This window comes from Amphiura filiformis, chromosome 1, assembly GCF_039555335.1.
Source record: "Amphiura filiformis chromosome 1, Afil_fr2py, whole genome shotgun sequence".
Lineage (NCBI taxonomy): Eukaryota > Metazoa > Echinodermata > Ophiuroidea > Amphilepidida > Amphiuridae > Amphiura > Amphiura filiformis.
This window is the reverse complement of record NC_092628.1, coordinates 28582861-28599009: the sequence shown is the minus strand read 5'-3', so window position 1 is coordinate 28599009 and position 16149 is coordinate 28582861. Positions and strand designations below refer to the sequence as shown.

At 37.0% G+C, this 16149-nt stretch overlaps 1 protein-coding gene across 1 annotated transcript in view; it reads left to right on the top strand.

Moving 5' to 3' along the window:
- The first annotated feature begins 2347 nt into the window (after positions 1–2347).
- The window catches only part of LOC140139773 (speckle-type POZ protein-like), a 113359-nt gene continuing 99557 nt past the window's right edge, over positions 2348–16149 (top strand). The window contains 1 exon segment of the mRNA XM_072161519.1: positions 2348–2517. The gene's annotated coding sequence lies outside the window, so the exon portion shown is untranslated.

Here is a 16149-nt window from a genome sequence, read left to right as displayed (position 1 = left end):
CAGCTTGTTCGATAAGTTTAGTATGAACAACTGATAGCTTGTGATACGAAACTATCGTGTTGTCGTGCATAGAAGATAGATTTTTCGATCAAGTGCTAGCTAGTACCAATTGGCCGATCAATGATTACGTTATGACAACAAAACGTTTGATCCATTGGTTGCATCAGCGTGTCGACCTTGCCTCAGGCCTCTTCTACGTGATTGATTGATAAACGTACCCAACGAGTACATTTGTACACAGATCATAACGATTGATGGAGTATCAAAAATTTGGTAGTTTTAGTTGTTAAAATGTTAATTTTAGTCTCGACTTGAATATGAACTGATGAAGCTGTTGCATCTTAGTCTTAAACTTAAACATTATTTTCCGAGGCGCGGAAGTTCACCAAATTGGTATCGGGTGACCTTTAACATTCTTTTGTGCATGTGTGGCGAGTGACATGGTCTTTCAATTCACTCCGAGTGTCCTTGACAGGCTTGACTATGCTTCAGTGGTCATGACAGAATTCAAAAGATAACCTCTGCCCCAATAATCCCAAGCTATTGTCTGAAAATGCACCTCGGAAGATGTACGGTAAGCACTCAATCCTCAAATGGTCATATAACTATAAGGACCAAAAGATAAGTGACTAGACTGAGTCCTGGAGACTCCTGACTATCATTGAGGACTGAATTCTGCAGTCTAATTGCATCTGGGTGTTGCATAATGATATTAATCTTCAAAAAGACTTCAGTTCAGGATATCATTTTAAAGGAGTATTTCGTGATCCTAGCATCCTCTTTTTATGACATTTTTGAGTACATATCCACGAAAAAAGCATATTCCCAAAATTTCAGTTGATTCCGATTTTGCGTTCGCGAGTTATGCATGATTATGTGTATTACACTGCTCCATAGACAATACGTTGTAAATTTCGTTCTGATGCACCAGAACGAAATTCAAATTTCGCGATATCTTTGCTAACGAATTAATCTGCAAGAAATATTTTGTACATGAACATTATGTAGCCAGAGTATTCCAGTGATATAAAAATCTCAACTTTTTTGAGAAAAGTGGGGGGATGAGGCTGTGGATCACGAAATGCCCTTTTAAGCAATTAAAAAATTATTAAATTATACATCACTGATCAATGACAATGTCAATGTCAAATGACATCATCAATTCATGAATTGAAATTCTATTTCTACTGTACAGCATCACTCATGATTGTCAGAAGTCCCTAACTTAGACACTACTGAGAAATTTATACAAAATGTATGCATACTTCCAGAATTGCTTAGTCACGATTATCGCACTTTCAGTTTCCCACGCGTTTGAACGGGAATTGGATTGCGTACTTTTTCGATGTCTAGTGAGCAAATTTTTTCAATATTTTGAGAAAATGATGTCAAATTTTCTATTCTGTATTGTTTGGTAATAATGTCTTTTGCCAATAGTATGTTTAAAATTGTAATTTTGTGTTTTTGATCGCAAAGATCGGATATTTTCGTTCCCGATTCGAATTCTGAACCCTTCGCAAGGGTGCCGATTTCGGCAGAACTTTGACGATAATTTTGCCTTTTTGGTCACTAAAATGCTTTCGATCCTTAATTTTGTTTCAACCGAGTCTTAAATTAGCAAGCACAATAAGGTTGGTACCACTTTTATATACATTGATAAAATTTTAAAGATTTTTTTTCAAGTTTCTAACCGGCGCAAATCGTTAAGTGTGTATTTCCCATTGACATCCAAAATGGGAAATACGAGTCTGGAATTGCTCGAATGTCATTCATAAAACTTTCAGCGGCTTTTCGCCGGCTTAGTGCTGCAGCAAAATGTAAATAGTAAACAAAAGTTTGGTGACTTCTTCAGCTCCTATTTGTTTTGATTTGTGTAACTTAATTTTATTCATTTCAAGTGAAATAAACCTATAATAGTATTATAAACATTTATTTTGACTTAAAAATATGATATTTTATCTTATTTTTAGTGATTAAATGGTTTGAATGGAATGAGAGGGTGCAATAGGTAAAATAAAGCTAAACTAATAAGTTTTGTTTTCCAAGATAAGTTTTGCAAAAGATAAAATAAAGCATTGATCATCAGCCGCACAGTTTTGTTGCATGTTGGTCGTTTTACCATAAAAATGTAAAATTACAGAGCATGAAACAAAATATTTTAAAAAATTTTTACAATAATTATTAATTATATATATTTTTAAAATCTTTTGCATAAAAATAATATTAAAAATTATTTTGCAATATGATATATTTTAGATTTTTTCTGATTTTAAATGTCAGGAAAAAGTCGTAACTTAATTTGACCTTTGACCAAAGGTGGCAAATACCGGATGTGGAACAGCAAAAGAATACAAAAGATTTTGCGGGGATGCGATCGTTTCGCCAGGAGAAGTCGACATCAATTTAGCCTGAAAATTACCCCTAACTCAGGAGGAATCTGCAAAGGACTACCTCTGAGCTATTCGTAAGAGATTTCTATACATTTGGATTGGTACTTGGATTCAGAGATCGCAGACAGTGAGTGTGAATTTTACTCAAAAACTTTCTCTTTTTTTGACTTTTCAGTTTTTCATGTATTACATTGAATTTTCTCTTCTTCACACAATCAATCATGCAATGTTCATTAGCATGTTAGTCCGAATAATTCAGTCCAAAATATTCACTTACTGACATGATCATGTTCTGGGTAGTGAGAAACATCCCAATCATGTCGTGTCTGCTATCATATTATAATTAGGGACCGATCGTTATTTACGGCAGGGGGGGGGATGGGTGTTTTGGCAAAAATATCGACAACAAATTTCACGTTCCCCCCTCGCGTCCGCTCAAAATTTTTTCCCCCTTGTTTTCCCAATTTTCTCCATTTAAAATTTAACAATATCCCTCCTGGTTCAGCTAAAATTTCAGGTTCCCCCTCAAGATCACAAAAAAATTTGTGTTCCCCCTAAATTTACCCATCCCCCCCTGCCATAAATAACGATCGCTCCCTTATGGTTTATACAATCGTCGTTATCGTGCAAGCGCTGTGCTGCCACAACATGATCATGTCATGATGACAGACAAGTCGATCGAACAATACAATCGACGACAACAATAACCAAATCTGGTATGTCATGATAATGTCTACATGATGTCGGTCGGGCCATGTCACATCAATAAATGCATTGGGGTGAAAACAACTGAACCTTGCACAATAGTGTGATAGCTTGTGATACACTCCAGACTCGAGTTCAGTGAATGTAAATGTTGTTTTCACTCCAGTTCTTTAAAAATCTCCCTCATTTCACATATATTCTTGGCCACTTTCTACTCATCTGATCATCTTTTAATGTAAGCACCGGAGGAAAACGCGATCGCGGTTTTTTATGACGCAATTGCGTTTTTGGGTGAAATTATGCGTTTTTCAATTTTTTTTTTTTTTTTTTTTTTTTTTTTAAATTTTTAAGGGTAGACGAGGTGTTGTTGGTCGAAGCAACCAAAAAAATCGATTTTCATTCTCTAGATCAATAAATTATTGACAAATAACACCTTGATGTTTTGCAAAAGTTCATTCTACAAATTATATATTTTGAAAACTTGCTTAATTTATTATTGTTAATGAGTTATGTACATTTTACAAAAGTGTTGTTGTTTCAGCCCTCTTTACAACATAACTCAAGAACCACAGGACCTACAAAATTATTTCTGTGATATTTGAATTCTTCTACGCTTCATGAAGGAAATGAGCAATGCAATTTTGCCAAAGCTCATTACCATTTGCAAGATGTTGTGAACTACCAAATCGCAACACTTTAAAATTGTGTATTACCTTAATTTTTTTAGAAGTTATAGACCCTCCCTATATTACTTGTTATTGAAGGTTGGAACCTCCGAAATACTGCTACTTAAAAAAAAAAAAAAAAAAAAAAAGATTAAAAAATTCTGAGATTTTTGTTCAAAGCTGGATAAAGTTGTACATTTTAATTACTGTTGCTTCTATTGAACAGCCAGGGACATATTGAATTAACATGCATTGCTAGCTGTTCAATAGAAGCAAAAGTAATTAAAATGTACAAATTTATCCAGTTTTGAAAAAAAATCTCAGAATTTTTAAATCTTTTTTTTTTTTTTTTTTTTATGTAGCAGTATTTCGGAGGTGCCAACCTTCAATAACAAGTAATTTAGGGTCTACAACTTCTAAAAAAAAATTAAAATTAAAAAAAAAAAAAAAAATATTTTTTTGCGTTTTTTCGAGGAAATCGTGTTTTTTGCGTTTTTGGAATATCGTGGTGCGTTTTTTGGCTTCCAAAATCGCGTTTTTATCCGGTGCTTATTTTAATGCATTGTATGTGACGGAAGTGATGCTTATTTTATGAATGAAAATAAAAGCAGTTCAAATGTATAATATAATGTTATTAAAAAAATAAAATAGGCCCAATACCCTGTGTCGTCACTTAACATTGACTATGTGTACGCATTTGTTCGAGCATATCTCTAACACGCAATGCATCAGCATTGCTGTTAGAGATGGCAAGTATGCCATCCTTTTGCATAGTCCGGTACATAAAATTGTACCGAGACGTAAACATGCTTCATAGTTCACAAACACACTTCATAAGCGTGTCATTATAAGCTTTATTCTATTGCATGTATTGAGCCGTACCTTTTTACATTTTCGATACTTACGATCCTGAAAATTGGAAGCAATTATAAGCTGATTTTTGCTGGCTGCACAGCTGACGAAAAGATGGCAGAAATTTAGCCTCACCATGTGGGAGCAATTGACGCAGGCAAAATGAATAATGACTGGAAGGTCATAGGCTAACAGCTTCTATAGATGAGAGTATATTATTATCACGTGAGCTTACTTGACATAACCTGACCTTAGACTGCTGCCCTCAGTCGTCAACCTGACAACGTCATTGATGACCATTCCATTTGAAAATGGGTGAATATGGCTATGATGAGGATGTGACGTCGTATAAACAATTGTTGAAGTACCCCTTCACGTTGGTTTCTGCTTTAAGTTGGGCTTTTAATTGTTTGTCAAATATGGAATCGATGCATCCAGGCACTCTATGATAAGCCGATGGGGCGTCAACTTCTAATAAAATGGATATGGCTGACGCCGCCCTATTTCTCTTAATGGACTAATCCATTGCCACTCTCTCGCAAGATGACCTCTTCCCATTCTAATGACCTTTTACTTCGTGAAATAAAGCGATCACCTGAGAATATTGGAGCAATTTTTCCAGAAATAGTGATGAAATATCTACCTAAATGCACCTGAAATGGCACATAGAACTGAGAATTACTTCAACAACACGCATAGTAACAAATTGGTAGGTAAAGATATGTACAAGGAGGTATTTATTTAGGGATATTTCAGAATTGCCTATTGTTATTACAATGATATTACGTAACGGTAAGCTTACGTAATTTGTTTACCGACCGATATTCAGGGCGAAGGGACACTAGCCACGAATGCGAGGGCATCCGTGAGCAAATTCGTGGCTAGTGTTTCTCGAGCAAGTACGCATGAGCGTTCTCAATTTCGCGGAAAAAGGGGTTATTTTAAACTTTGTTTAAAAAATAGGGTTGTTTTTGACGACGGTGTACTCGAAATTAAAAAATAGGGTATATTTTAGTTTGTTTGTTTGTTTGTTTACCCAGGTTGGTCCGTGAGGAACACATATGCCTGCCACTTCCACATACTTGTGCATAATACGGAAGGTCGAGTTGTGCCCATTTAATGTTTAGGCCTATGTTAAACTGTATGTTATACAAATTGTACACTGTACAGCTATCATTTCTACCCTATGACGAACCGACATACCTGTAAATCAAATAGCCCACAAAAAACTGGTCATCGCTGGTATTTTTCATGCGAAAAACAACACTTTTTTACGCCGGAACATGTCCAAAACACGTCAGCTGACGTACAAGCCTCCCCACGCATGTACATAAACAAGCCGTGTTCATTGTTTAATTGTCACCTGCAGCTGTTCGCAAGAAAACTTTCTGCATAAAATTACCTGGGGTCGTTATCAGGCCTGAGACACACTGGCGCTAGTTTGAGGACAGTCACTATGAGTTACTAATGTCGGCACATGCAGAAAATGTGTGATGGGTCGCCATTTTGTGACTCGTGCAAGCTAACACAAACAAATTATTGGACTTAATAATCTTTTCAAGTTTTAATAAAACGTGCATCTATCATGATAATATTACATTTTATTATTTTATTATTTGAATTACATAAGCTATGTCAATTTTGTGTCCATGTTAATTTTTATATGGATTTACCTGCATGCCTGTGTTGATTTTAAACTGTTGTGAACGTGGAGCTACGCAAACTGGCAGGCGATTACCCACCATGCAATGCGAATACACGGAAACGATCCAGTTTAGGATGCATCGCAGTTCCTATTGTGTAAACCAGGCGTAAACCGCCCATCCATCCTGATCGTGTGCACAGGATTTGTGCTGGAGGCTAGTTAATCGCACAACCAATGCGCAGAAGAAGACCTTGATACTAGGCGGAGCTTCGTTTCACAAGAATGATTGACAGCTGTGAGTAGGTGAAATTCTGTTCTGTGATTGGTACAAAAATATGGTTCTCGTATAAATGAATATATTATCCATGGCTTCAAAATTAGGAACCGTTTCTTCCACAGAGCCCTATATACATGTAGGGCTCTATGGTCTCTACTCATCATACACGACCATAGAAGATCTGGCCAGCGACGACGCTTGCGAATCAGGCTAGCTATTTGTACAGCGTGGCCTCTCATCCTTTATTATCTCTGGTCTTGTCACGCTGGTAGATTCGCCCATCTGTGATTACTGACCTGGATCTGACAGAAGATTGTGGAATTTACGATTTTCAGCAGCAGGATTTTATGAAACTGCCAATATTGCAAGTATTCTGAAGGATCGGTAATAATTAAAATATTTTTCATGGTGTCGGTAGTGCAAGTTGAAGTTAGTGAATTTGTGGTTTTGTATGTTACCGGTATGTGCAAGAGTGTTTTCAGGAAGCGTAAATAGGCAGGCCGTTATGCTAAACTCTCCATCTTATATGTAAGTTCGGCGATGAACTGGACACATCACACGGTAGTGTGATGTGTCCAGCCTGGATATAAGGAACACATGCTAATCCATGGAAAACCATGGACCGTTCCAAGCTCATACAAATGCACAAGCCTGGATAGCCAGTGTAGGCTAATATATGCATGCTGGCCTAGATAGCTTTGATAAACAAAGCAAGAAATGGAAGAAAATAGCTAGGAAAAAGAGAAAGAGAGAAGGCCACTCCCAAACACAATTGTACAATTTTACTCTTAGCCCTTACTTCGTGAGAAAGGAAACTGGAATTCCAATCTCAGGCCCCGATGCAAAGGCTTCTAGTGAATCATGATAATGTTGAAATCCCAAGAAATCTTACCATTTCTCGCTCAATTTACTCCCGGATTTCACTTTGGTGAAACTTTTTTGCCTTCCTAATATTGTAACGGGACCGAGCTTGCCCCTAATACTTTTGTAAACGACTGATGGAGAAGACTAGCCTTCTAAACATACAAGTGGTAGCGTAGTATCAAAGACTAGAATTCTCCTCAAGATATTTGGAATCAGTGATGCATGAAAGGAGAAGTAACAGGTAAAAATGAGACTTGACAATTCTGTTTTATATTTGCTTCTTTTGTAATATCTTGTATTGTTATTTTGCTCTCATATTTGTCTTTATACATCACAATTCATAAATACAAGTAAACACTGGTAAAAATACACAATCTCTGTTGATGATCATGACGATATTTCCTTATTTCTCTGTTTTAAATCCAAATAAATTACCAATAAATGCTGCCGAACAGTAGGCCTACATACTATCTGCTTAAATAATCGAGAAGCATAAAAATACAATTTAATCAACAGAATCTCCCATCACATGACATACTAGTCATAGGCTAGGCCAAGGCCTAGTAGGCCGACTACAGAGTACAGTAGGCCTATCCATTTCTGTACACCTATACGAACTTGCCATGCAACAATGAATGCACACAAAATACAGTGCATAATTTTCCATTGGACTTGTGCATGTGTGCGGCAAGTCACTTGCACAATGGGCATAGGCGCTAGGCCAAAACACCCGGAGTGCATAACCACCGGTGTTGCCACTATTGTGGTAGCCAAGCTGCCCCTAGCTCAATCTGAGCTCCAGAGTAGGGCGTTTGCTTTGGTTGGCAGTGCTTACCTTCAAACTGAGTGAAGGTTTGGGTGGACTATTGTCCACCAAGCAATCTGATTAATTTGCGTCGTGCACGGCCTTTATATACTTTCCTGAACGCGTTCATGGAACCTTTTGGCGGCTGCGTTCAAAGCGTAAGCTCCGTTACTATGGATATCGCGCAGTCACTCCGCGTCAGGCGCTCAATTTCGAACAGATTTTGAACATGACGAAATTTAATAACTAGAACTGCTAGTGTTTTTAAATCAGGAATCAAACTGATGACCCCTTTTGACCATGTAAAACATAAAAATACTCAAAACTATCTTAAAATTCTACATCCTTAAACAATTACATCTTAAATAATCCGAAGTTTGATCAACAAAAGTCGTTTTTAAGAAATTTACAATTTTAGGAAAAACTTGTTTACGTTCAGGCGATTGATGGCGGGAAGTTTCAAAATGAAAAATCTAAAATTCATTGAAACAACACATGAAAAACCTGAATTTTGTCCTCAATATTTACTCGTGAGACGGTATGTAATACCTTATTTTGTTCCTGACAAAATTATTTACACAATATTATAAGATCTCTGTACAACTTCTAGCAGAATAGTGAAATTTTGAAGCCAAATTCACCGTGCGACATGACAAATTTCTCTGCCGTATTTTCAACCCACGGCAAAAACTGACGATCGACAGGTAAACAAATCCAAAATTTACAAAAATATACCTTGTGCAGAGCCATGCAATCATTTTTAAATGTATAATAACTATCAAAAACTACCACGAACACGTGAGCATCGTGACCTTTCTCTAAATATGAATTTGACAAGAGCTAAACTTCGGCCATTGACAACATACGGGAGGTAAGCTTAAAAACAGGCCAAAAATCTGAAATCGCATTTTGGCTCTCCGTTTCACTACCCCCTCTTCGAGACTATTTCGTCCCGAAATGTAACATGTATAATTATTTAACTTAATTACAATAAAAAAAAATCAGAGAATTCCTTGACAAAACTTTAACAGTAACAAGAACGGTAAATTCTCTCAACCATTGTTTGGTGACAGGCTGACAATAACATTGTCGTGACCTCGTGACCTCAAAAAGTTTTTCAAAATTAATTGGCTATTTGGCCGATTTACGACTATACATACATTATAAAAGCAATTTGATTTTATATACAACTCTATTTCACGTGCAAATTATATTATTAGGTTTACAAGTTTTATACAATTATTTCACAGTATCTCTAGCATATTAATCATTTAAGCATCTGGTTTTTATGCATACTCTTCTTCACCAATAAAATATTAATTTACAAGAACCATTTAATTCCTCTTGGTGCACATTTCCATGAATTTCATTTTCAAATGAACAATACTAGTTTTAACCTCGACTATAGACCTGAAATAATAGAAGAACTATCTCTGCATCAAGTTGCACAAAACATCATGTTAACATTTTAAAATTTTCCAACAATTAACGATCAATTGATTTAAGTTCAGATATTTTAAAAGTTCTATGTTCCTCAGCATCCTTTCTTCTGATGGATCTTGTCTTCAGTTCGAGTCTTCATTTCGATATCTTCAACATCTGAGAATCTACATTATCATACCTCTTTCGCAACTCTCATGAGAAACTGCCAGATTGGTTCACCGTCGATCATGAGAGGAATTGTTTACTGCGCCGCCCTTACATCAAGTATGCAAGGTGTAAAGAAACCATACATCATCCAATAAAACATTTGACCTGGTAAAGAATAACTGCATTGACTAGTCAAATATCACTTTTGCCATTCATTCTTGCACCTGAGTTCTATTAAGTCCATGTAGACTTTCTCAGTTGGCAATCCACCCAAGAGCGAAACTTGATTTTCTGTTGCCGATGGGCCTACATAGTCTGACATTGCCCTGAAAACATCATGACTGCAATCAGCGAGTCACCGTCGCACCAACCAGAGTTCCAAAATCATAAGATCTGCATAACCGGCCCGTGGTGATGCCTCAACAGTATCAGTAAGGAAACAGATGAGATCTAGTTGATTTTCATTCGTTAATCTTCTTAAGAGCACATGTCGTATCTGACGAAACTTAGCTATCTTCAGTAGATAGCATTACAGATCTAATGGCTATTCAATGAAACAACCATTATTGTAGGCTTAAAGTCGATTTCTGTTATTTAACTGTAGCTATCTCCGTCTCCATTTTGTTTTTCTTCATCTTCATAATCTGCAATATCTGACATTCAATTCAGAATTAAGGCATGAAATCTCATGTAAAACAACACGAGTGCCCGACAGTCAACACTGTCCATATTTTCTCATGGTGATGTCTCCATGCATATCCATCATTCCAAATGATTGTAAGAATAGTTGTGTCGAAATAAAGTGAGGTGTCTTTCACTTTATCTAAATTAAGAAATCCAGAATATTGCTCTTTTTAAAAGAACAAGAATTTCCCAGAGACAAAACTTGGTCAAAAGATTGGCATGACAATACCGCTGCAGTCAGTAAAGTCATATCAAACTTCTAATCACGCTTTGGCTGAAATAAAATTCCATTCATGAAGTTCTTTTTTATTGGAGGCTATCCTCCCAAAGTTAAGTTATTATAATTACATAATAACAATAATGAAACAATTTTTATATACAGGGTCTACAGGTCGAGTAGACAATCCGCTATAAAACACGTTTATATGATGATGATGTCGGCAAGGCCTATACCTGACTTCATCTTCATAAAACAGTAATTTCATATTTTAGCGGCAAGGAGTTGTGAGCAGGCAGTGCAAGGCGTCGGTGAGCCCTTTACGGACTTTATACACCACAAGGATCAATGACTATACTGGCGAGGGCTTTTCCGCATCTCATTATCCCATAAACACGATAACTTTCGTCTCCTTGAATCTTCCTCGTAAAGCTATTTACAAATTATATATTTACAATCAGACATTATCACTCTCCTTATGTCATGATCCTGCATGATCTTTGAGCCATGATAACATGCCATTCTTCCTGCAGACTATCCTTCTGCTATGGCAAGTCTCCTGCTGGTGCTAATGAGTTGGTGCACATGCCAGATCGTTTGCCTATACCATCATGACCGTCATCAAGTAGCATAGCTGACCTCTTCCAAAGACTCATCTGAGATGACAACTTTCTCAGAGTGTCGGCGGCGTATTGACCAGATGAATTCCATTCACCTCGCCTATACGGTCAACTAATACCGTCTGATTATCACTGGGGTACCTGCTAGTTGGCAGTCTTCCCCATTTATCAAGGGAGTGTCCTGACCACCAGTTAACTGTCTCCTTATAGCTAACCGTCTCCTGGCTCGCCTTCTAGATGATGGAGACTTCCGTGTCTTCCTCCCTTTCTTCTTTGAACTGCTTGAGCATGCCATTGGGCAGGGTAGATCATCACAGTCTTTCCCAATTACGGGAGCATGCGGCCTGGTTAACCCTGTCTGGATCTTCAAGAAAGCTAACCTTCTCCTGGCTCGCATTTGTGATGAGGGAGACTTCCGCTTCTTTCTCGATGATCTCCCAGTCTTCTCTTTCACATCTACAAATTCAGCAATTCCATCTGCACTAGCATCATCTTGATGCTTCCTGTACTTTTCAGCTTTGTAGAAAGCTTCAGTTTCCACTGCAAACTTAATTGCATCATCAAAAGTAACAGGTTTTGCACGCAGGATGTTTAACCGCAACTTCGCTTTCTCTGATAGCACTTATAAAGTATTTCTTTGCTATCTCCTGTGAGAAAGGACTTGGTATTGTTGGTAAAGCTAGTTTGACTAACTTCCTGATGTTGTGAGCTAGGTCAGGCAATGACTCTTTTGGGTGCCTTACTCTGTTATTAAGTTTCACCCAGAATAGCTCTTCCTGATTTTCGGTTCCAAACCTCAGGTTCAAACAGGCCACAAGTGAGTGGTAATCATGCCGTTCAGTCGAATCCAAATATCCCAGTACACTCTGAGCAACACCTCTTAAACTAGTTGCTAAACAAATGGCTTTGGTATAATCATTCCATTTATTCCATTCAGCAACAATTTGAATTGTATCAAATAGTCTGACCAGGAAGTGGTCCCATCGTAAGTTTGAGGCTTTATTTTTACTCCAGGCTGAGTGTCATTGCTAGAAAGTTTAGGCCTACTTCTCACTGACTCATCACTTTCATGAACACTAAATTCATCACCAGCTAATATTTCTGAGCTGGTATCGGTTGGAGAAGTATCAACACTATCTTCAGTCGCTGCCATAATAAATCGTGAGCCAAAATTTGTATAAATTTTGATTTATCCTACCGCCAGACACCAGTTATAACGGGACCGAGCTTGCCCTAATACTTTTGTAAGCGACTGATGGAGAAGACTAGCCTTCTAAACATACAAGTGGTAGCGTAGTATCAAAGACTAGAATTCTCCTCAAGATATTTGGAATCAGTGATGCATGAAAGGAGAAGTAACAGGTAAAAATGAGACTTGACAATTCTGTTTTATATTTGCTTCTTTTGTAATATCTTGTATTGTTATTTTGCTCTCATATTTGTCTTTATACATCACAATTCATAAATACAAGTAAACACTGGTAAAAATACACAATCTCTGTTGATGATCATGACGATATTTCCTTATTTCTCTGTTTTAAATCCAAATAAATTACCAATAAATGCTGCCGAACAGTAGGCCTACATACTATCTGCTTAAATAATCGAGAAGCATAAAAATACAATTTAATCAACAGAATCTCCCATCACATGACATACTAGTCATAGGCTAGGCCAAGGCCTAGTAGGCCGACTACAGAGTACAGTAGGCCTATCCATTTCTGTACACCTATATCTGAACTTGCCATGCAACAATGAATGCACACAAAATACAGTGCATAATTTTCCATTGGACTTGTGCATGTGTGCGGCAAGTCACTTGCACAATGGGCATAGGCGCTAGGCCAAAACACGGAGTGCATAACCACCGGGTGTTGCCACTATTGTGGTAGCCAAGCTGCCCCTAGCTCAATCTGAGCTCCAGAGTATTTCGTAATTGCTTTGGTTGGCAGTGCTTACCTTCAAACTGAGTGAAGGTTTGGGTGGACTATTGTCCACCAAGCAATCTGATTAATTTGCGTCGTGCACGGCCTTTATATACTTTCCTGAGCGCGTTCATGGAACCTTTTAGGCGGCTGCGTTCAAAGCGTAAGCTCCGTTACTATGGATATCGGCGCAGTCACTCCGCGTCAGGCGCTCAATTTCGAACAGATTTTGAACATGACGAAATTTAATAACTAGAACTGCTAGTGTTTTTAAATCAGGAATCAAACTGATGACCCCCTTTTTGACCATGTAAAACATAAAAATACTCAAAACTATCTTAAAATTCTACATCCTTAAACAATTACATCTTAAATAATCCGAAGTTTGATCAACAAAAGTCGTTTTTAAGGAAATTTACAATTTTAGGAAAAACTTGTTTACGTTCAGGCGATTGATGGCGGGAAGTTTCAAAATGAAAAATCTAAAATTCATTGAAACAACACATGAAAAACCTGAATTTTGTCCTCAATATTTACTCAGTAGAGCGGTATGTAATACCTTATTTTGTTCCTGACAAAATTATTTACACAATATTATAAGATCTCTGTACAACTTCTAGCAGAATAGTGAAATTTTGAAGCCAAATTCACACGTACGACATGACAAATTTCTCTGCCGTATTTTCAACCCACGGCAAAAACTGACGATCGACAGGTAAACAAATCCAAAAATTTACAAAAATATACCTTGTGCAGAGCCATGCAATCATTTTTAAATGTATAATAACTATCAAAAACTACCACGAACACGTGAGCATCGTGACCTTTCTCTAAATATGAATTTGACAAGAGCTAAATTCGGCCATTGACAACACACGGAGCTACACAGGAGGTAAGCTTAAAAACAGGCCAAAAATCTGAAATCGCATTTTGGCTCTCCGTTTCACTACCCCCTCTTCGAGACTATTTCGACCCGAAATGTAACATGTATAATTATTTAACTTAATTACAATAAAAAAAAATCAGAGAATTCCTTGACAAAACTTTAACAGTAACAAGAACGGTAAATTCTCTCAACCATTGTTTGGTGACAGGCTGACAATAACATTGTCGTGACCTCAAAAAGTTTTTCAAAATTAATTGGCTATTTGGCCGATTTACGACTATACATACATTATAAAAGCAATTTGATTTTATATACAACTCTATTTCACGTGCAAATTATATTATTAGGTTTACAAGTTTTATACAATTATTTCACAGTATCTCTAGCATATTAATCATTTAAGCATCTGGTTTTTATGCATACTCTTCTTCACCAATAAAATATTAATTTACAAGAACCATTTAATTCCTCTTGGTGCACATTTCCATGAATTCATTTTCAAATGAACAATACTAGTTTTAACCTCGACTATAGACCTGAAATAATAGAAGAACTATCTCTGCATCAAGTTGCACAAAACATCATGTTAACATTTTAAAATTTTCCAACAATTAACGATTAATTGATTTAAGTTCAGATATTTTAAAAGTTCTATGTTCCTCAGCATCCTTTCTTCTGATGGATCTTGTCTTCAGTTCGAGTCTTCATTTCGATATCTTCAACATCTGAGAATCTACATTATCATACCTCTTTTCGCAACTCTCATGAGAAACTGCCAGATTGGTTCACCGTCGATCATGAGAGGAATTGTTTACTGCGCCGCCCTTACATCAAGTATGCAAGGTGTAAAGAAACCATACATCATCCAATAAAACATTTGACCTGGTAAAGAATAACTGCATTGACTAGTCAAATATCACTTTTGCCATTCATTCTTGCACCTGAGTTCTATTAAGTCCATGTAGACTTTCTCAGTTGGCAATCCACCCAAGAGCGAAACTTGATTTTCTGTTGCCGATGGGCCTACATAGTCTGACATTGCTCTGAAAACATCATGACTGCAATCAGCGAGTCACCGTCGCACCAACCAGAGTTCCAAAATCATAAGATCTGCATAACCGGCCCGTGGTGATGCCTCAACAGTATCAGTAAGGAAACAGATGAGATCTAGTTGATTTTCATTCGTTAATCTTCTTAAGAGCACATGTCGATCTGACGAAACTTAGCTATCTTCAGTAGATAGCACGCATACAGATCTAATGGCTATTCAATGAAACAACCATTATTGTAGGCTTAAAGTCGATTTCTGTTATTTAACTGTAGCTATCTCCGTCTCCATTTTGTTTTTCTTCATCTTCATAATCTGCAATATCTGACATTCAATTCAGAATTAAGGCATGAAATCTCATGTAAAACAACACGAGTGCCCGACAGTCAACACTGTCCATATTTTCTCATGGTGATGTCTCCATGCATATCCATCATTCCAAATGATTGTAAGAATAGTTGTGTCGAAATAAAGTGAGGTGTCTTTCACTTTATCTAAATTAAGAAATCCAGAATATTGCTCTTTTTAAAAGAACAAGAATTTCCCAGAGACAAAACTTGGTCAAAAGATTGGCATGACAATACCGCTGCAGTCAGTAAAGTCATATCAAACTTCTAATCACGCTTTGGCTGAAATAAAATTCCATTCATGAAGTTCTTTTTATTGGAGGCTATCCCTCCCAAAGTTAAGTTATTATAATTACATAATAACAATAATGAAACAATTTTTATATACAGGGTCTACATGTCGAGTAGACAATCCGCTATAAAACACGTTTATATGATGATGATGTCGGCAAGGCCTATACCTGACTTCATCTTCATAAAACAGTAATTTCATATTTTAGCGGCAAGGAGTTGTGAGCAGGCAGTGCAAGGCGTCGGTGAGCCCTTTACGGACTTTATACACCACAAGGATCAATGACTATACTGGCGAGGGCTTTTTCCGCATCTCATTATCCCATAAACACGATAAC